Source organism: Chiloscyllium punctatum, chromosome 36 (assembly GCF_047496795.1).
Source record: "Chiloscyllium punctatum isolate Juve2018m chromosome 36, sChiPun1.3, whole genome shotgun sequence".
In the NCBI taxonomy this organism is placed as follows: domain Eukaryota; kingdom Metazoa; phylum Chordata; class Chondrichthyes; order Orectolobiformes; family Hemiscylliidae; genus Chiloscyllium; species Chiloscyllium punctatum.
In genome coordinates, this window is record NC_092774.1 from 70,750,295 (window position 1) to 70,772,825 (window position 22,531).

Sequence of the window (22,531 nt, forward strand, 5' to 3'; positions counted from 1 at the left end):
TTACATACGAAAGAAGTGAAACTATCATGGTTTATGAACAGATGAAAGACTCAACAAACAATCAAGGTATTTTTCTATGTACAATTTCAGTTACATCACACTGTAAATTTTTGATATAAGTTCTGTGCCTTACAATTGTGTCCTCCACAACCACCTGATGATGGGACAGCGCTCCAAAAGCTAGTGCTTCCAATTAAACCTATTGGACTATAACCAGGTGTTGTGTGATTTTTAACCTTGTACACCCCAGTCCAACACCGGCATCTCCAAATTATGACACTTTACCAAGCATACAAACACGCACTCTCTTATGCACACACAAGTCTATGGGGTGAATTTGGATTTTCAGAATTATATTTGCAGATACATTCAGTTTTCCTCAAAAAGTGTGCAATCTGCAGGCAGTGAAGCCATGTCATATTTTATAAATCCCTACTTTGAAAATACAACCAGTCTATTTCAAGATTGGGATGCAGACAGTCTCAAACCTCACACCTTTAATGCATTGACTGAGCTGAGATGTCACCTCTTTTTATAAAACCTGAAGTTATCTGGAGAACGTGACTTAAAAGTAGTTCTGGGATTTACATATTAATGAACAGAAACTAAAAGTGGCCTCATCAACATCCTGTACAAACTCAACATGACGTCCCAACTCCAACACTCAATGGTGTGAAAAATGAAAGCAAGTGTGCTAAACACCGTCCCTGAACCATCCAGACTGACGTAGAAACTAGGAGCAGGGCTTGTCACTCATGGTTGAGAAGGAGTGTATGAAATCATAGAAAAAGCTGGGACCCACTGGAATTGTATCCCTTCCTCAGTCTCTCTATGTTTTTCCTTAACTTCTCTTTTTCTGACTTTTCACCCTTTTCTCGCTCACTCTGTGTCTCTCTTTCTTCTTGTCTTCCACTCCCATCCGTGTGTCCTATGGGTTCAGGAACATAATTGTTTGAAGTTTGTGTCACCTACTGACCCTGATCACTCCCTGTACGAAAACGTTCTTCCTAATGTCACTTTTACTCCTTTTCCTCGTGATTTTAAAACTCGGCTGAATCGTTGTCGATCCTTTCAGGCGTGGGAGCATTTGCACTCCATTATTCCTGTGTCTAGACCCTCATGACTTGAAAAACGTCAATCAGGCCAGCTATCAACCTACTGTTCTCCAAGGAGAACTGTCCCATCTTTCCAATGTACCTTCATTGCTGACAATTCTCATACACGGCACCATGAACGGCAACCAGTTCAGCGCTGTCTGCAATCACTTCACTTCCCCGCTTCCTGAAATTTCACGCTCACAATTGTGCAATAATGGAGCTGGAGGAATCATCCAGAGTCGGACTGCGTGGGCGGACTATGTGCAATGCTTGTTTTCACTTGGAGCAGGTGTTTCCTTTTATCCTGTTCGCTGTAATGGGAGCGCGATTCCACCCCTACTTCAGACAGTCCGATCTCGTTTAATAAATGTGCTTTTTGAGAAAATCACCGCGGCATTTCAAGAAATGAGGGCTCGTCCGGGATTTGAACCCAGAATCTCTCGCAAATCCACCTAACTGAAGGCCCGAAGCGAGAATCATACCACTAGACCAACGAGCCACAGGCCCAGCGAAGCGCCCTGACCCCGGACGCTACAAGTGCCCTTCCCTGAAGCAGCTGAGACTTGCTCAGTGTGAAATACGTTTGAGTTGCTCCAAGAATCGCAAGCAGCAAAGAGATTCCACAACATTTGCTTCTCATTCCGTCTCCCTGCGCCCAGGACACTGCTGTTTGTCCCGTTCCCAGTAACTGGACTCTCTCCACTGGCGGATAATTAAACCATTTTGTTTCTACTTGCAAACTGTTCTGGGGGAGGGCAGAGCCCATTCGCTCTTCTGCTCTCTCTTAATCATTTGGGATGGGAGACGTCAGTTACACTAATGCGTAGGAAATGGGCAAGTTTTAACTACATTACAAAGGTCTGTAATCAAAGAGACAGAAAGATGCTGTGTTGGTGGGACAGAGAGAAATGGACACCGGAAACTGTTCCCTCAGGTAAATTCATATTTGTGTTCAGCCGGCTCGGTGCTCAGAATTCGTCTTCACACAGCAATCCTGCAGAAAGACTTTTCTAACACGGGCGTCTGTTTCTTTGCCGCGAACGGGCAGCAGTGAATATCTGAGCCCCAACTGTCCCAGATGAAGTTGAAAATGAGCCATTGTTTCTCCCTCAGCCGCTCTGTCCCAGAGACAGGGAGAGGGACGGCATCAACGCGTGACGTCATTCCGCCGCAGCCTGAAGCCGTTCAGTCCATCATTTCCATGTGACTCTCTGTCACTTGTATCTCTCCGAGATGATTCCCAATCGGTGATATGTGTCCTCATCATGGGAACTGTGTCTGTGTGGTGATGCTGCTTTCGAAATGCTGATCGTCCTGTCATTCACGTCTGAACCGGAGTGGGGAATTATTGCAGGGAATGAATACGACCGCAAATAATGTGGCTTTGTGGCTCAGTGGTTAACCCTGCTGTCTCATAACGGTACCTGAATTCGATCCTACCAGTGTTCGGCTTGTTTGTGTGGAGTTTGTTCAATCTCCCCGTGTCTGCGTGGGTTTCCTGCGGTGCTCCGGTTTCCTTCCATAGTCGAAAGCTGTGCAGGTTCGGTGGACTGACCATGCTAAACTGGCCCTTAGTGCCCAGAAGTCGGTAGGTTGGGGGCATCAGTCAGAAGTAAATGTCGGGTCTGGGTGGGTTACTCTTCGGAGGGTTGATACGGACTTGTTGAGCAGGAGGGCCTGTTTCCACACTGGAGGGATTCGAATTCGAATTGTTTCAACTTCCCCAGCTCATTCCCATTTCAGAGAAGAGGTGTTAGGATTCAGTTCAGAGCAGACCGGCGGGAAACAACTCAAATCTCCACAAGCACTTCCCCTTAATTGTGTAAATTGGGCCAGTGTTTAGTGACATATTCAGCTCAGATGCTCGAAGATTTGGGAAGCAGAGGCAAAGGCAAGATATAAAACAGAGTCCCGTTACAAAGGGAAGCAATAGCAGACGACAGTTTCGATCGAGGGACATGAACCCAGCACCCTCCCGCTGCGCCACTCTACTTTCCCGCACGGAGTGTTTTCCATAGATCCCTTCACCCTTTCGTCTGGCGTGTGGCATGCAAGTTCGAGACTGGTGTCAATGATCTTCACTGCTGTCGTGTTATATGGTGTTTCGCAGACGTATGGAGGCTGTGTGAATGTGAACTGTTTTCTAAATTCCCACATTCTGTTGGTCGAACTGTGATTTAACTCTGAATCATAACATATGTCACAGCGTAGACGGAGGCCATGCGGCCCACCTTCGCTCTGCTGGTTCTACACCGTAAGTAAACGCGTGTCTCAATTCGTATCATTCTCTTGCCTTTTCCGTGTAAATCTGCGCATCTGAACATGACCACAAGCATTGCCCTCCTCAACAGAGAACAGGAGAAAACCACGCCGACCTCCACGAATGTGTCACCTCAACTGTGCACATTGGGCCAGTATATCAATGTGAAATATTCATGTTGAGTTATTTGGGAAGCAGATGAGAAGGTGAGGTGCAGAACAGAGCACCCTTCGACGGGTAAGCTGCGAAAGACCACGTTACGTGAATAGGAGAGAATATGATATGGCGGATTTCAGGCCCTAAAGTCATGGAACTCGATATTGAAGACAGGGGGCATGTAGGGTCTTCAAGTGGAAAATGAAGCATTGTTCTTCCATCTGGAGCTGAGCTTTGCTGGAACACTGCTGCAAGCCTGACACAGAGATGTTGGCCAGGGAACAGGGTGGCGTGTTAAAGTGGCGGGCAACCCGAAGCTCAGGGCCTTTTTTGCGGGCAGAATTGAGATTTTCTGCGAAACAGTCACCCAGTTTATGCTTCATGCTACTTTGGGGGAACCACACTGTGAGCAGCGAATGCAGTAGACTAGGTTGTGGCAAATGTGCAGGTAAAGTGCTGCTTCACCTGGCGGGTATGTTCGAGCCCTTGGATATTCAGGAGGGAGCAGGTAAATGGGCAGGTGTTACACATTCGGCGGTTAGAGGATAAAGTGCCTTGGGACAATGGGAGGTGGGTGTGGGGTGTTGAGAGTGAAGGAAGAGTGGACCCGAGGTGTAACCCTGCCCACTTACCTCCTCTCACATATAAATCCGTGAGGTTGAAAGAACATTCCATCCAATAATTCAGTACCACGTGACTCATGAACTAACTTGTATACATGTTCCGGGGCCAGCATCATTATTGCGTCACAGCAGCTGCAGGCCATCACCGGGGGCTCGCCCTATGACGTCACGGTGCGGCTGGAAGCCCCCGGGAGAGTTTATCAAAGAAACCTCCCTGTGGGTCAGGGCAACTCTGCATCAGGAAGCACTGGGATGGTCAACCACTATCAGTTAACATGAGGAACACATCTCCACATTATGCAGCCTCGAGGCAAACTTCCCGTCCTTCTACTTAAAGTTCAAGAGCCCTCAGACCGAAATTCCCCAGGTACGTTTGGAAGAACTTTTTCCAGGTGTCCGCAAAGTACATCTATGAGCAATTTGTTAAAGTTTGAATTTTGTGAGTGTTGAAATTATGTGCTTTTGAGCGAAATCGCAGTTCGAAAAAACAGAATGTGGGAATGTCTGCGGGTGCGTGATGGGAGCATCACCCAGAAGGAAAACCATCTCTCCTATTCACACAATGTCCTCTTTAGCAGCTTTCCGTATAAGGGCGCTCTGTTCTGCACCTCGCCTACTCATCTGCTTCCCAAAACACTTCGACATAAATATATCACATTGATATACTGACCCAATGTGCACAGTTGAGATGACACACTCGTGGAGGTCTGCGGGATCTTCTCCTGTTCTCTGTACCCTATGTTGAGGAGGGCAATGCTTGTCACTGGTCACTCAGGTGTCAGAGAAAAGTTTCGAAAGAAAACGGTTTAATTTTCTACCAGTAGAGAGGGCCCGGTTCCTGGAGACGGGACAAACGGAAGCAGGGAGACAGAATGATAAGCAGCTGTTCTGGAAATTGTTTGATAGACCCCATTAAAAGCACACAACCCAAGCCAAGGAGGAGCAACCAACACACCGCCACTGGGTGGGCTCGAACAATCAACTTTTCAGTTAACAGCCGAATACGCTGGCCAATTGCGCCACAGAGACAGGCAACGACAAAAGGTCAACGCTTAGGGGAGGCTATTAATGAATTCAAAATTCAGCCTGCCCCGCCTAGAATTACAATTGTGGTCTATCAGTCTTAATTTTCACAAATAACGTCTGGGACATTTACTGTGGAGACACTGAGGACAGTCTGATCCCACTCTCTGCAGACACATCCATGTCACGAGGAACGAGCTTTCTTACTCCGGGGCCGTCGCCCTTCCAGCCTTTCAGAGTTTTGCCTGTTCCCGAGTTCTCTCATTGGCTCGGAGGCGAGAAGGGGATTGAATTCCTGATGTCCAGGAACGACAATTCTTTCAATGTCTCAGATCAGTTCGTGTGCCCAGAATATCACAGTCAACTGCCCGGCCTCTTCAAAAAGGGGACGGTGTCTGGACTGTCGGACAGGTCATCTTTCATTCTCCACTAAATCCGCTTCCCAACGTGTTTCTAAAGTTCACAAAGCTGGAGACTGGGATTTCTGTTATGCTTCATGAACATTTGAACATTTTTCAATTTCCTAACTGACAATATTTTGCCAAAATTTCTTCCCAATTGTACGCCTTGCCTCATGTCCAGGGATGAGGAATTTCCATTTCGGCGAGACATTGCCAAGGTTGAGAATGTTCGCATTGGAGCAAAGAAGGTTAACTGGAGATTTCCTGGGGCTGTTGGTAATGATGGGAGAAGAAGCGGTGGGAATGGGCAGATGAATGATCAGAAGAACCAATTGCCACTGACCAGAGTCAGTTACCAGAGGACAGGGATTGAAGTTCTTGAATGAAAAGCAGCAATTGTGCCTAATAAACACACAGAATACTACAGAAAGCGAACATGTCCAGCAGCATCTGTGGAAAGGGAAACAGAGCTGACGTTGTGAGTCTGGTACGTTGTTTGTTCAGAACCCGAGTTTCCTGCATGGCAATCAATTCCCAGACATGAGAAAACGAGACTTTATTGAGACGGGTTTTATGAAGTTTGAGTGATAATGCAACCAACAGGAAGTCATTTAAAATCGCCAGCGAAGAAAGCATAGCCAACAGGTTACCACCCTGGGCGCGGGTGCCCCAAAGGATCTTTACACCAACAGCTTAAGTGTTCGGCCACAACTACACGCCCAAAGTTGTGGTCTAAACTTTCGCATGGAATAGTTCTAACAGGAAAGGTGAGTATTGGGCTTGTCCTGTCCGCGCCATAGCCCCAACGTTTCCTGTTCCCCTGGATTTGATCAGGACAGAGGAGGCTGATGGGAGATCGAATTGAACTACACACATTGATGAGAGATAGAGCGGGTGGGAAGGATCCATTCCCATGCGTAGAGAGATTAATAATCAGGGCCGAAAATAAGGAGCCACTTCAAGAAATATAGGGTTCATTCAGCAAAGCTAATGTAGAACTGTTCACAGAAAATTGTGATGAAAGTCTCTCGAGTTACTTTGATGAGAAGTGTTGATGATGCTAATACAATCGATAGGATGAACGTAGATTGGTAAATGTATTTGGTGACAGTTCTGTTCTAGCCCTGTGAGCGAAACCTGGATCTGAAGGAGTAGAAGGGACATTAACAACATCGATCTGAAATTGGACACGTGACAAGAAACAGAGCCATCATTAACAGTTGGCTTTTGAACTGGACAAGGTTTCTCGTGAAATGAGCTTGAGGCTTGAGGTATGCAAGGTCAAGATAATTGAGGTAAAACACGGAAACGCTATCCTCATTAGCAGACTGTGAAAGGATTACAAGACACAAATTAAACATTTTCGAGAAGTGATACAGGGGACTGGGAAAATAAGTATTATAAACTGGGAACAACAAAGTTCTGGAGCAGAACACTTACATTCAAAGACCGAAAACATCCAGGTCCTGATTAATCAGATTGCATTGCGGTGCTTTTCTGCAAAACATCCACTTGCAATGTCCTACAAAAGAGTGACAAAACCCATCCCTGTCAGCCCAGGATAGAAAATCCGAAGGGATGAACGCATGCTTATTTTCTGAAGATTCACAGAGCTTAGACTGGGTTTTGGTGATTGTTTCTTTTCCACTCCCAGGAGCCGCAGTGGTTGAGGCGTTGAGTTGGGGAGAATAAAAATGTGCCCGTGAACAGCATGTGGGGCTATTTCAGCTTCCCCTTATCTGACTGCGCTGTGAGTTGACTCAGAAGTTCTCAGGGACATTCACTGACGCGAGACAGTGAAAGGATTCTCATTCCCGCAGAACGGGAATTCAATCCGTATGCCGGCTTCAGGACAATGAGAAAGATGAATTGCGGTGTGTGAAGAAGCTGTGAGCTGCATTTCAAACAGGTAGGTGGAGTCAGATGCATCAACCATTGCGCCCCCGCCCTGTGCGTATCTCACGCAACCATGCTGCAGAGTTCTGACGTTAACACAGACATGCGCAGCAATGGGTTCATTCACAATGTGAACAACCAAAGATAATCACCGTCACTGATTCCCTTCCACAGGCCCAACTTTGTGAAGCAGTATCTTTCACTGGCAAAGGAAACACCCTTGTCCTCAGGTGCCTGCTTCATTTCGATCACGATTTCAAGCCCCTCACTCTTCTAGTCTCATTTCCAAACACTTTGCTCATAGCCTCAAAAGAAGCTCTGCGGGTGTCTGCTTGTTCGACCCGAACAGGCAGTGGGTTGCAGATTCCCACCATTCCTAATTTCAGTGAAATATTATTCCCTCTCCATTGATTTGAATCTTAAAGAAGAAGCCGGGGAGCAAGCTCCCTTTCTTTTCGACGACATGTCGCATTTTGTACTCGGCAGGTTTCACACCTGCGTGGGGAAACCGCAATGGATTTCATGTACATCGCATTAACCACTCGGCCCACGAATACAGAACCACACTGACAGCTTGACTTCCCAGGTCTGTCTGCCTGTGGAGCTGAGAAAGTGTGAATCATCGCAGAGTTTGTTTGAATCCAATCACTTCACAGTGATTCGAAAGGGTTAAATATCTTCACATGGTTTTGCAGATATTTCGGTGTTTCACCCCAAAAGATGAAATGAACTTTCAGTTAGAAATTGCAGGAGGAACTCAGCAGGTCAGGCAACATCTGTGGAAAGAGAATCAGAGGCAACATTCCAGAATTCTGTTTTCTCCGACAGGTACTGTCAAAGCTACCGAGTTTCTCTTTTGGTCTCGTCTTCTCAGCATACGCAGTCCCTGACGTTAGACATTAATTCAATTCAGAAACCCCTTTGTGGAGAAGATTTCCGTTTGGGAAACATTTTCCTGACCCCATTAAAAGCGCACAGCTTCGAAGCCAAAGAAGGGCAGCGAACACACCGCCCCGGGGTGGGCTCGAACCACCAACCTTTCGGTTAACAGCCGAACGCGCTGACCAATTGCGCGAGAGACAGGCGCTGCCGAATCTGCGCCATCGCGTAGTGATTTTATAATTCAGCCTCCCCGCCGAGAATGACAATTGTCGTCTATCAGTTTTACTTTTCAATAATCAAGCCTGGGAGATCTCTCGTGGAGATACCGGGGACAGTCTGCAGACACTTCCATGTCACGAGGAACTAGCTTTCTTACTCTGGGGCCGTCGCCCTTCCAGCCTTTCAGCGTTTTGCCTGTTCCCGTGTTCTCTCATTGGCTCGGAGGCGAGAAGGAGTTTGAACTCCTGATGTGCAGTAACGACAATTCTTTCAATGTCTCAGATCAGTTCATGTGCCGAGAACATCAGAGTCAACCTCCCGGCCTCTTCAACAAGGGGACGGTGTCTGGACTGTCTCTGCTCAATCGGACTGGTCATCTTTCATTCTCCTCTAAATCCGCTTCCCAAAGTGTTTCTAAAGGTTCACAAAGCTGGAGACTGGGATTTCTGTTTTGCTTCATGAACATTTGAACATTTTTCCAGTGCCTAACTGACAATATTTTGCCAAAATTTCTTCCCAATTGTACGCCTTGCCTCATGTCCAGGGATGAGGAATTTCCATTTTGGCGAGACATTGCCAAGGTGGAGAATGTTCGCTTTGGAGCAAAGAAGGTTATCTGGAGATTTCCTGGGGCTGTTGGTCATGATGGGAGAAGAATCGGTGGGAATGGGCAGTTTAATGATCAGAAGAACCAATTGCCACTGACCAGAGTCAGTTACCAGAGGACAGGGATTGAAGTTCTTGAATGAAAAGCAGCACTTGTGCCTAATAAACACAGAGAATACTGCAGAAAGGCAACGGGTCGAGCAGCATCTGTGGAAAGGGAAACAGAGCTGACGTTGTGAGTCTGATACGTTGTTTGTTCAGAACCCGAGTTTCCTGCATGGCAATCAAATCCCAGACATGAGAAAATGGGTCTTTATTGAGACGGGTTTTGTGAAGTTTGAGCAATAATGCAACCAACAGGAAGTCATTTAAAATCGCCAGCGAAGAAAGCATAGCCAGCAGGTTACCACCCTGGGCGGGGAGCCCCAAATTATCTCTACCCCAGCATCTGAAGTGTTCGTCCACAATTACAGCGTTGAGAAAGAAGCAAGGACAGGACAGAGGAGGCTTATGGGAGATCGAATTGAACTACACACATTGATGAGAGATAGAGCGGGTGGGAAGGATCCATTCCCATGAGGAGAGAGATTAATAATCAGGGCCGAAAATAAGGAGCCACTTCAAGAAATTTGGGGTTCATTCAGCAAAGCTAATGTAGAACTGTTCACAGAAAATTGTGATGAAAGTCTCTCGAGTTACTATGATGAGAAGTGTTGATGATGCTAATACAACGATAGGATGAACGTAGATTGGTAAATGTATTTGGTGACAGTTCTGTTCTAGCCCTGTGAGCGAAACCTGGATCTGAAGGAGTATAAGGGACATTAACAACATCGATCTGAAATTGGACACGTGACAAGAAACAGAGCCATCATTAACAGTTGGATTTTGAACTGGACAAGGTTTCTCGTGAAATGAGCTTGAGGCTTGAGGTATGCAAGGTCAAGATAATTGAGGTAAAACACGGAAACGCTATCCTCATTAGCAGACAGTGAAAGGATTACAAGACACAAATTAAACATTTTCGAGAAGTGATACAGGGGACTGGGAAGATAAGTATTATAAACTGTGAACAGCAAAGTTCTGGAGCACAACACTTACATTCAAAGACCGAAAACATCCAGGTCCTGATTAATCAGATTGCATTGCGGTGCTTTTCTGCAAAACAGCCACTTGCAATGTCCTACAAAAGAGTGACAAAACCCATCCCTGTCAGCCCAGGATAGAAAATCCGAAGGGATGAACGCATGCTTATTTTCTGAAGATTCACAGAGCTTAGACTGGGTTTTGGTGATTGTTTCTTTTCCACTCCCAGGAGCCGCAGTTGTTGAGGCGTTGAGTTGGGGAGAATAAAATGTGCCCGTGAGCAGCATGTGGGGCTATTTCAGCTTCCCCTCATCTGACTGCGCTGTGAGTTGACTCCGATGTTCTCAGGGACATTTACTGACGCGAGACAGTGAAAGGATTCTCATTCCCGCAGATCGGGAATTCAAACCGTGTGACGGCTTCAGGACAATGAGAAGATTAATTGGGGTGTGTGAAGAAGCTGTGAGCTGCATTTCAAACAGGTAGGTGGAGTCAGATGCATCATCCATTGCGCCCTGGCCCTGTGCGGATCTAACGCCACCATGCTGCAGAGTTCTGACGTTAACACGGACATGCGCAGCAATGGGTTCATTCACAAGGTGAACAACCAAAGATAATCACCGTCACTGATTCCCTTCCACAGGCCCAACTTTGTGAAGCAGTATCTTTCACTGGCAAAGGAAACACCCTTGTCCTCAGGTGCCTGCTTCATTTCGATCACGATTTCAAGCACCTCACTGTTCTAGTCTCATTTCCAAACACTTTGCTCATAGCCTCAAAAGAAGCTCTGCGGGTATCTGCTTGCTCCACCCGAACAGGCAGTGGGTTGCAGATTCCCACCAGTCCCAATTTGAGTGAAATATTTTTGCCCCTCCACTGATTTGAATCTTAAAGAAGAAGCCGGGGAGCAAGCTCCCTTTCTTTTCGACGACAGTTCTCATTTTGTACTCGGCAGGGTTCTCACCTGCGTGGGGAAACCGCAATGGATTTCATGTACATCGCATTAACCACTCGGCCCACGAATACAGAACCACACTGACAGCTTGACTTCCCAGGTCTGTCTGCCTGTGGAGCTGAGAAAGAGTGAATCATCGCAGAGTTTGTTTGAATCCAATCACTTCACAGTGATTCGAAAGGGTTAAATATCGGCACATGGTGTTTACAGATATTTCGGTGTTTCACCCCAAAAGATGAAATGAACTTTCAGTTAGAAATTGCAGGAGGAACTCAGCAGGTCAGGCAACATCTGTGGAAAGAGAATCAGAGGCAACATTTCAAAATTCTGTTTTCACCGACAGGTACTGTCTAACCTGCCGAGTTTCTCTTTTGGTCTGGTCTTCTCAGCGTATGCAGTCCTTGACGTGAGACGTTAATTCAATTCCGAAACCCCTTTATGGAGAAGAATTCCGCTTGGGGAACATTTTCCTGACCCCATTAAAAGCGCACAGCTTCGAAGCCAAAGACGGGTAACGAATATACCGCCCCTGGGTGGGCTCGAACCACCAACCTTTCGATTAACAACCGAACGCGCTGACCAATTGCGCCACAGAGACAGGCGCGAACGTTGGCTGCACCATTGCTTACTGATTTTATAATTCAGCCTCCCCGCCTAGAATTACAATTGTCGTCTATCAGTTTTACTTTTCCATAATCAAACCTGGGAGATGTGTTGTGGAGATACCGGGGACAGTCTGCAGACAAATCCATGTCACGAGGAACTAGCTTTCTTACTCCGGGGCCGGCGCCCTTCCAGCCTTTCAGTGTTTTGCCTGTTCCCGAGTTCTCTCATTGGCTCGCAGGGGAGAAGGGGTTTGAATTCCTGATGTGCAGGAACGACAATTCTTTCAATGTCTCAGATCAGTTCATGTGCCGAGAACATCAGAGTCAACTCCCGGCCTCTTCAACAAGGGGACGGTGTCTGGACTGTCTCTGCTCAATCGGACTGGTCATCTTTCATTCTCCTCTAAATCCGCTTCGCAAAGTGTTTCTAAAGGTTCACAAAGCTGGAGACTGGGATTTCTGTTTTGCTTCATGAACATTTGAACATTTTTCCATTTCCTAACTGACAATATTTTGCCAAAATCTCTTCCAATTGTACGCCTTGCCTCATGACCAGGGATGAGGAATGTCCATTTTGGGGACACATTCCCAAGGTTGAGAATGTTCGCTTTGTAGCAAAGAAGGATAACTGGAGATTTCCTGGGGCTGTTGGTCATGATGGGAGAAGAAGCGGTGGGAATGGGCAGTTTAATGATCAGAAGAACCAATTGCCACTGACCTGAGTCAGTTACCAGAGGACAGGGATTGAAGCTCTTGAATGAAAAGCAGCACTTGTGCCTAATAAACACAGAGAATACTACAGAAAGCCAACGGGTCGAGCAGCATCTGTGGAAAGGGAAACAGAGCTGACGTTGTGAGTCTGGTACGTTGTTTGTTCAGAACCCGAGTTTCCTGCATGGCAATCAATTCCCAGACATGAGAAAACGGGTCTTTATTGAGACGGGTTTTATGAAGTATGAGCGATAATGCAACCAACAGGAAGTCATTTAAAATCGCCAGCGAAGAAAGCATAGCCAGCAGGTGACCACCCTGGGCGGGGGAGCCCCAAAGGATCTCTACGCCAACACCTTAAGTGTTCGGCCACAACTACACGCCCAAAGTTGTGGTCTAAACTTTCTCATGGAATAGTTCCAACAGGAAAGGTGAGTATTGGGCTTGTCCTGTCCGCGCAATAGCCCCAACGTTTCCGGTTCCCCTGGATTTCATCAGGACAGAGGAGGCTGATGGGAGATCGAATTGAACTAAACACATTGATGAGAGATAGAGCGGCTGGGAAGGATCCATTCCCATGCGTAGAGAGATTAATAATCAGGGCCGAAAATAAGGAGCCACTTCAAGAAATTTGGGGTTCATTCAGCAAAGCTAATGTAGAACTGTTCACAGAAAATTGTGATGAAAGTCTCTCGAGTTATTTTGATGAGAAGTGTTGATGATGCTAATACAATCGATAGGATGAACGTCGATTGGTAAATGTATTTGGTGACAGTTCTGTTCTAGCCCTGTGAGCGAAACCTGGATCTGAAGGAGTAGAGGGGACATTAACAACATCGATCTGAAATTGGACACGTGACAAGAAACAGAGCCATCATGAACAGTTGGCTTTTGAACTGGAGAAGGTTTCTCGTGAAATTCGCTTGAGGCTTGAGGTATGCAAGGTCAAGATAATTTAGGTAAAACACGGAAACGCTATCCTCATTAGCAGACAGTGAAAGGATTACAAGACACAAATTAAACATTTTCGACAAGTGATACAGGGGACTGGGAAGATAAGTATTATAAACTGTGAACAGCAAAGTTCTGGAGCACAACACTTACATTCAAAGACCGAAAACATCCAGGTCCTGATTAATCAGATTGCATTGTGGTGCTTTTTTGCAAAACATCCACTTGCAATGTCCTACGAAAGAGTGACAAAACCCATCCCTGTCAGCCCACGATAGAAAATCCGAAGGGATGAACGTTTGCTGATTTTATGAAGATTCACAGAGCTTAGAGTGGGTTTTGGTGATTGTTCCTTTTCCACTGCCAGGAGCCGCAGTGGTTGAGGCGTTGAGTTGGGGAGAATAAAATGTGCCCGTGAGCAGCATGTGGGGCTATTTCAGCTTCCCCTCATCTGACTGCGCTGTGAGTTGACTCCGATGTTCTCAGGGACATTTACTGACGCGAGACAGTGAAAGGATTTTCATTCCCGCAGATCGGGAATTCAAACCGTATGCCGGCTTCAGGACAATGAGAAGATTAATTGGGGTGTGTGAAGAAGCTTTGAGCTGCATTTCAAACAGGTAGGTGGAGTCAGATGCATCATCCATTGCGCCCCGCCCCTGTGCGTATCTCACGCCACCATGCTGCAGAGTTCTGACGTTGACACGGACATGCGCAGCAATGGGTTCATTCACAATGTGAACAACTGAAGATAATCACCGTCACTGATTCCCTTCCACAGGCCCAACTTTGTGAAGCAGTATCTTTCACTGGCAAAGGAAACACCCTTGTCCTCAGGTGCCTGCTTCATTTCGATCCCGATTTCAAGCACCTCACTGTTCTAGTCTCATTTCCAAACACTTTGCTCATAGCCTCAAAAGAAGCTCTGCGGGTATCTGCTTGTTCCACCCGAACAGGCAGTGGGTTGCAGATTCCCACCAGTCCCAATTTGAGTGAAATAGTTTTCCCCCTCCACTGATTTGAATCTTAAAGAAGAAGCCGGGGAGCAAGCTCCCTTTCTTTTCGACGACATTTCTCATTTTGTACTCGGCAGGGTTCACACCTGCGTGGGGAAACCGCAATGGATTTCATGTACATCGCATTAACCACTCGGCCCACGAATACAGAACCACACTGACAGCTTGACCTCCCAGGTCTGTCTGCCTATGGAGCTGAGAAAGAGTGAATCATCGCAGAGTTTGTTTGAATCCAATCACTTCACAGTGATTCGAAAGGGTTAAATATCTGCACATGGTGTTTGCAGATATTTAGGTGTTTCACCCCAAAAGATGAAATGAACTTTCAGTTAGAAATTGCAGGAGGAACTCAGCAGGTCAGGCAACATCTGTGGAAAGAGAATCAGAGGCAACATTTCAAGATTGTGTTTTCTCCGACAGGTACTGTCAAACCTGCCGAGTTTCTCTTTTGGTCTCGTCTTCTCAGCAGACGCAGTTCCTTCCGTTAGACATTAATTCAATTCAGAAAGCCGTTTGCGGAGAAGATTTCAGTTTGGGGAACATTTTCCTGACCCCATTAAAAGCGCACAGCTTCGAAGCCAAAGAAGGGCAGCGAACACACCGCCCCTGGGTGGGCTCGAACCACCAACCTTCCGGTTAACAGCCGAACGCGCTGAACAATTGCGCACAGAGACAGGCGCCGGCGGGTGCTGCGCCATCGCGTAGTGATTTTATAATTCAGCCCCCCGCCAAGAATTACAATTGTCGTCTATCAGTTTTACTTTTCCATCATCAAGCCTGGGAGATTCTTGTGGAGATACCGGGGACAGTCTGCAGACACATCCATGTCACGAGGAACTAGCTTTCTTACTCCGGGGCCGTCGCCCTTCCAGCCTTTCAGTGTTTTGCCTGTTCCCGAGTTCTCTCATTGGCTCGCAGGGGAGAAGGGGTTTGAATTCCTGATGTGCAGGAACGACAATTCTTTCAATGTCTCAGATCAGTTCATGTGCCGAGAACATCAGAGTCAACCTCCCGGCCTCTTCAATAAGGGGACGGTGTCTGGACTGTCTCTGCTCAATCGGACCGGTCATCTTTCATTCTCCTCGCAGTCCGCTTCGCAAAGTGTTTCTAAAGGTTCACAAAGCTGGAGACTGGGATTTCTGTTTTGCTTCATGAACATTTGCACATTTTTTCCATTTCCTAACTGACAATATTTGCCAAATTCTCTTCCCTTGCCTCATGTCCAGGGATGAGGAATTTCCATTCTGGGGAGACATTCCCAAGGTTGAGAATGTTCGCTTTGGAGCAAAGAAGGATAACTGGAGATTTCCTGGGGCTGTTGGCCATGATGGGAGAAGAAGCGGTGGGAATGGGCAGATTAATGATCAGAAGAACCAATTGCCACTGACCAGAGTCAGTTACCTGAGGACAGGGATTGAAGTTCTTGAATGAAAAGCAGCACTTGTGCCTAATAAACACAGAGAATACTGCAGAAAGCCAACAGGTCGAGTAGCATCTGTGGAAAGGGAAACAGAGCTGACGTTGTGAGTCTGGTCCGTTGTTTGTTCAGAACCCGAGTTTCCTGCATGGCAATCAATTCCCAGACATGAGAAAACGGGTCTTTATTGAGACGGGTTTTGTGAAGTTTGAGCGATAATGCAACCAACAGGAAGTCATTTAAAATCGCCAGCGAAGAAAGCATAGCCAGCAGGTTAACACCCTGGGCGGGGGAGCCCCAAATAATCTCTACGCCAACACCTTAAGTGTTCGGCCACAACTACACGCCCAAAGTTGTGCTCTAAACTTTCTCATGGAATACTTCTAACAGGAAAGGTGAGTATTGGGCTTATCCTGTCCGCACCATAGCCCCAACGTTTCCTGTTCCCCTGGATTTGATCAGGACAGAGGAGGCTGATGGGAGATCGAATTGAACTACACACATCGATGAGAGATAGAGCGGGTGGGAAGGATCCATTCCCATGCGGAGAGAGATTAATAATCAGGGCCGAAAATAAGGAGCCACTTCAAGAAATTTGGGGTTCATTCAGCAAAGCTAATGTAGAACTGTTCATAGAAAATTGTGATGAAAGTCTCTCGAGTTATTTTGATGAGAAGTGTTGATGATGCTAATACAATCGATAGGATGAACGTAGTTTGGTAAATGTAGTTCTGTTCTAGCCCTGTTAGCGAAACCTGGATCTGAAGGAGTATAAGGGACATTAACAACATCGATCTGAAACTGGACACGTGACACGAAACAGAGCCATCATTAACAGTTGGCTTTTGAACTAGAGAAGCTTTCTCGTGAAATTAGCTTGAGGCTTGAGGTATGCAAGGCCAAGATAATTTAGGTAAAACATGGAAACTCTATCCTCATTAGCAGACAGTGAAAGGATTACAAGACACAAATTAAACATTTTCGACAAATGATACAGGGAACTGGGAAGATAAGTATTATAAACTGTGAACAGCAAAGTTCTGGAGCACAACACTTACATTCAAAGACCGAAAACATCCAGGTCCTGATTAATCAGATTGCATTGTGGTGCTTTTTTGCAAAACAGCCACTTGCAATGTCCTACAAAAGAGTGAGAAAACCCATCCCTGTCAGCCCAGGATAGAAAATCCGAAGGGATGAACGTTTGCTGATTTTCTGAAGATTCACAGAGCTTAGACTGGGTTTTGGTGATTGTTTCTTTTCCACTGCCAGTAGCCGCAGGGTGTGAGACGTTGAGTTGGGGAGAATAAAATGTGCCCGTGAGCAGCATGTGGGGCTATTTCAGCTTCCCCTCATCTGAGTTCACTCAGATGTTCTCAGGGACATTTACTGACGCGAGACAGTGAAAGGATTTTCATTCCCGCAGATCGGGAATTCAAACCGTACGCCGGCTTCAGGACAATGAGAAGATTAATTGGGGTGTGTGAAGAAGCTGTGAGCTGCATTTCAAATAGGTAGGTGGAGTCAGATGCATCATCCATTTCGCCCCGCCCCTGTGCGTATCTAACGCCACCATGCTGCAGAGTTCTGACGTTGACACGGACATGCGCAGCAATGGGTTCATTCACAATGTGAACAACTGAAGATAATCACCGTCACTGATTCCCTTCCACAGGCCCAACTTTGTGAAGCAGTATCTTTCACTGGCAAAGGAAACACCCTTGTCCTCAGGTGCCTGCTTCATTTCGATCACGATTTCAAGCACCTCACTGTTCTAGTCTCATTTCCAAACACTTTGCTCATAGCCTCAAAAGAAGCTCTGCGGGTATCTGCTTGTTCCACCCGAACAGGCAGTTGGTTGCAGATTCCCACCAGTCCCAATTTGAGTGAAATAGTTTTCCCCCTCCACTGATTTGAATCTTAAAGAAGAAGCCGGAGAGCAAACTCCCTTTCTTTTCGACGACATTTCTCATTTTGTACTCGGAAGGGTTCACACCTGCGTGGGGAAACAGCAATGGATTTCATGTACATCGCATTAAGGACTCGGCCCACGAACACAGAACCACACTGACAGCTTGACTTCCCAGGTCTGTCTGCCTATGGAGCTGAGAAAGAGTGAATCATCGCAGAGTTTGTTTGAATCCAATCACTTCACAGTGATTCGAAAGGGTTAAATATCGGCACATGGTGTTTGCAGATATTTAGGTGTTTCACCCCAAAAGATGAAATGAACTTTCAGTTAGAAATTGCAGGAGGAACTCAGCAGGTCAGGCAACATCTGTGGAAAGAGAATCAGAGGCAACATTTCAAAATTCTGTTTTCTCCGTCAGGTACTGTCAAACCTGCCGAGTTTCTCTTCTGGTCTGGTCTTCTCAGCATACGCAGTCCCTTCCGTTAGACATTAATTCAATTCCGAAACCCCTTTGTGGAGAAGGTTTCAGTTTGGGGAACATTTTCCTGACCCCATTAAAAGCGCACAGTTTCGAAACCAAAGAAGGGGAGCGAACACATCGCCCCTGAGCGGGCTCGAACCACCGACCTTTCCGTTAACAGCCGAACGCGCCGACCAACTGCGCCACAGAGACAGGCGATGACGGGCTCTGCACCATCGCTAAGTGAATTCATAATTCAGCCTCCCCGCCGAGAATTTCAATTGTCGTCTATCAGTTTTATTTTTCCATAATAAAGCCTGGGACATTTATTGTGGAGATAGCGAGTCCTCCAAGCATTCGGGGTTAAAAATCACACAACACCAGGTTATAGTTCAACAGGTTTAATTGGAAGCACTAGCTTTCGGAGCGACGCTCCTTCATCAGGTGATAGTGGAGGGCTCGATCGTTACACAGAATTTCTAGCAAAAATTTACAGTGTGATGTAACTGAAGTTATACATTGAAAAATTGATTGTCTGTTAAGCCTTTCATCTTTTAGAATACAGTGATAGATTCACTTCTTTCATTTGTAAATCACTAAACCCTTTTTTTTAAAGGTACATTCTCGAGTTCGCTGTTACCAATAGTGATAGCTAGACAATATGTTGAAGGTGTTAGGCCCCTGTGTTCTCTGTCTATGACCTGATGTTTAGATTGTTATCTCACTCTTTAGATTAGAATCAGAGTTTTACATAAATTCATGCAGTTTTTGAGCTCAGAGTTCTACATGAATGGATGCAGCTTTTGAGCAAAGGGCAATGTAACTCTGCAAGTACAAATTCACCCCACAAAGTATATGTGTGCATGTGGGTCTTTGTCTGTGTGTGTGTGTCTGTCTGTCTGTCTGGGATGGGGGTTGTGAGTGTGAGAAAGTGTGTGTGTGTGTGTGTGTGTGTGTGTGTGTGTGTGTGTGAGCGTGAGCGTGTGTGTAATTAAGTAGTAATCATGACTACTATTGACACCACTAACCACTGGCTTAAAGTGGAGAGGATCTCCAAGAAGATTGCACATATCGACACAGACATCAAGTTTCTACAGGAATACAGGCAAGATCCCGAAAGGATTACGGATCACGAACCCACTTAGGTCGATCTACAACACAGACTACGCAGAGAGACTTTGCCACTGCACCTCTCGTAAACCTCTCCATCATCTCATACACCAACTCTACAGCAGGCGCCACAACCTTGAAATTCAGATGGAGTCCACACTCAGCCTGCACACAGGATACATCAGTACAATTATGTGACATTGCCAAACAGACAAGGTGACAAAACTACATCACGTACATACACGCCAAGAACAAAAAACTGGAGAAGCTTGGCATTCTTACCAGTAATAGCAAAGCCCGCCCTGAAACCACAGTAGACAACATTATCACTGCGGGGAAGTCTATTGTCAACTTATCGGACTATACCCTTCGACCGGAAGAGATTGAAGTCCTGAGGAGGGGTCTCAACTTCTGCCCCACCACCAAAATGGATCCGTTGGTTCTGGCAGCAGACACAGGAGTTCATCAGACGAATGAGACTCCGGGAATTCTTTCAAGGTGCCGGCAGTGATCCCACTGATGAACTGGAACAGTCATCACAGCGATCTGTAGAGGAGCGACCAAAGGAGGTGTCAACATGGACCCCACCGGAGGGCCGCTGCCCTGGGCTTGACATGTATGCTCAAACCGTCAGGAAATATTATAAATGCCAGATTCTTCAGCCGTACCCACAAGGTAGAGCAAAACATCACCCGTTCACAGCGCAATGCCATCCACGCTCTCAAAACCAATCACAAAATTGGCTCCTCCTTTATCTGCTGGTTTGATGACATTGTCATTCAGAATAGATCAGATTACTGCAAGGAAGTGTACCGACAACTGAACAACTAGGAACACTACAGGCAACTACCAGCTGATCCGACCAAAGAACACACCCGAGAATCAAACACACTGATCAGAACTTTGGACCCAGTCCTTCAGAGTTCCCTACGCACCCTCATCCCACGTACTCCTCGTGTAGGCGACTTCTACTGTCTTCCAAAGGTACACAAAGCCAACACACCGGGACGTCCCATCGTGTCGGGCAATGGGACCCTATGTGAGAATCTCTCTGGCTATGTGGAAGGCATCTTGAAACCTATTGTACAGGGGATCTCCAGCTTCTATCGCGACACTACGGATTTCTTACAGAAACTCGGCACCCACGGACCAGTCGAACATTCCTCATCACAATGGACGTTTCCACACTCTATACCAGCACCCCCCACAAGGATGGCATCGCGGTAACAACCTGGAAAGCTAGTCCAATTAAACCTGTTGGACTATAACCTGGTGTTGTGTGATTTTTAACTTTGTACACCCCAGCCCAACACCGGCATCTCCAAATCATGGCCACCAAAAGAAAGTCGTGATGCGTACCTTCCGTGCAGTCAGGATCCTGCGCATTTTCTTCCTGACACCGGCAGTATGCGCTCTGGCGATGCTGACAGAATTTAAGTGTCCAAATGCCAAGTGAAGTAAAAATAGGGGAGATTCACAACTTTTTTCCCCTGGTGATATTTACCTTTCCAACATGCCTCATGAGTTTATAATTCGAAATAAGGTCACCCGTCAACCTGTGGTCGTCAATAAGGTGACCAGAACTGTACTCGGTGCTCTAAACGTGGCCTCACCAATATTGCAAAAATCCTGTACAACATCAACATGCTGTCCCAATTCTTACACTGAACGGCTTTAACAATGAAAGCAAGTGTGCTAAACGCCTCTTTCACCGTCCTGTCTACCAATGATGCAACTTTCAAAGAATTATGTACCTGATTTGGAGATGCTGGTGTTGGACTGAGGTGTACAAAGTTAAAATTCACGCAACACCGTGATACTCCCAACAGGCTCATTTGCAAGCACAGCTTTTGGAGCACTGCTCCTTCATCAGGTGGTTGTGTCTTATGATCCTGCTCCACAAACACCCAATGAAGAAGCTTGTGCTTCCAACCTGATGATGTGTGAATTTTTACTTTATGTACCTGAACTCCCCCACCCCACGTCTCTATGACGACGTAGGGCCCTACCATTAACTGTACAAGTCCTTTCCGTCCTTGTTTTAGTAAAATGCAACTCCTTGCCTTCATCTGTTAATCTCTCAGACACACCCAATACTCACTCCGTCTCACAGGCTTATACTCCATCAAACACACACTTCATTAGCATGCATGCATAAGCTTGCATGCACACACAAGTCTATGGAGTGAATTTGCATTTGCAGATATATTCAATTTTGCTCAAAAAGCACACAAACTGCAGGCAGTCAATCCATGTAATATTTTAAAAATTCCTATTTTGGTTAATAGAACCAGTCTGATTCAAGATTGGGATATAGACTCGAACCTCACACATTTTTTGCAGTGTCTGAGCTGAGATGTCACCTATTTTTATAAAACCTTAAACCATCTCGAGAAGATGAATTAAAAATAGTTTCGGGATTTACATATTAACGAACTGAAACCTGCAACCCATGGTAAAAGATGAAAGACTAATCCACAATCTAGATTTGTACAATATCTTATCAGTTGTATGACACTGAGCTTTTGTTCTAAATTCGGTGTTTTATGATCCTGTTCCACAGCTCCCTAATGAAGGAGCAGCATTCTGAACTAGTGCTTCCAAATAAACCTGTTGGACCTTAATCTGGTGTTGTGTAATTTTTAACTTTATCCACCCTAGTGGACACAGCCCACACCTCCCAGCACTGCCAGGAAACTGTACAATGCCGATGACATGATGTAGTACCTGCAGTCCTGAAAAATTTACAATTTCTAACAATACTGGCTACTCATTCACTGCTGCAACTGAGACACAACATCGGAAACATAATACAGGAGGTTATAAGAAATGAGCATAGCAGGTCAGGCAGCAGCCGAGGAGCAGGAACATCAACGTTGCCCAAAATGTCGATTTTCCTGTTCCTCGGATGCTGCCTGACCTGTTGTGCTTTGCCAGCACCAGTCTAATCTCCAGCATCAGCAGTTTTCACTTTGACTTGTAAGAAATGAGCAGTTTTAAAACAAAAACCTGTTGCAGTTCAAAGCTGTCAATGAGAGTCTGAGCTCGGCGGGAAGTTCAGGTAACCTTTATTGCGACCCAACTTTGTTACAGCTTCAGAAGCTCCCAGCAGAAAGGCGTACAAAAAGTAGCAATTTTTTAAAAA

At 46.1% G+C, this 22,531-nt stretch overlaps 2 non-coding genes across 2 annotated transcripts; both read right to left on the minus strand.

The window, feature by feature from the left end:
* Positions 1-1,506: 1,506 nt before the first annotated feature.
* trnap-cgg (transfer RNA proline (anticodon CGG)) lies at positions 1,507-1,596 on the minus strand. The gene is given in 2 exon segments: positions 1,507-1,542; positions 1,561-1,596. It is a non-coding gene; the product is annotated as a tRNA-Pro (tRNA).
* Positions 1,597-11,728: 10,132 nt separating this feature from the next.
* Positions 11,729-11,802, minus strand: trnan-guu (transfer RNA asparagine (anticodon GUU)). Its single transcript has one exon. It is a non-coding gene; the product is annotated as a tRNA-Asn (tRNA).
* Positions 11,803-22,531: the final 10,729 nt, after the last annotated feature.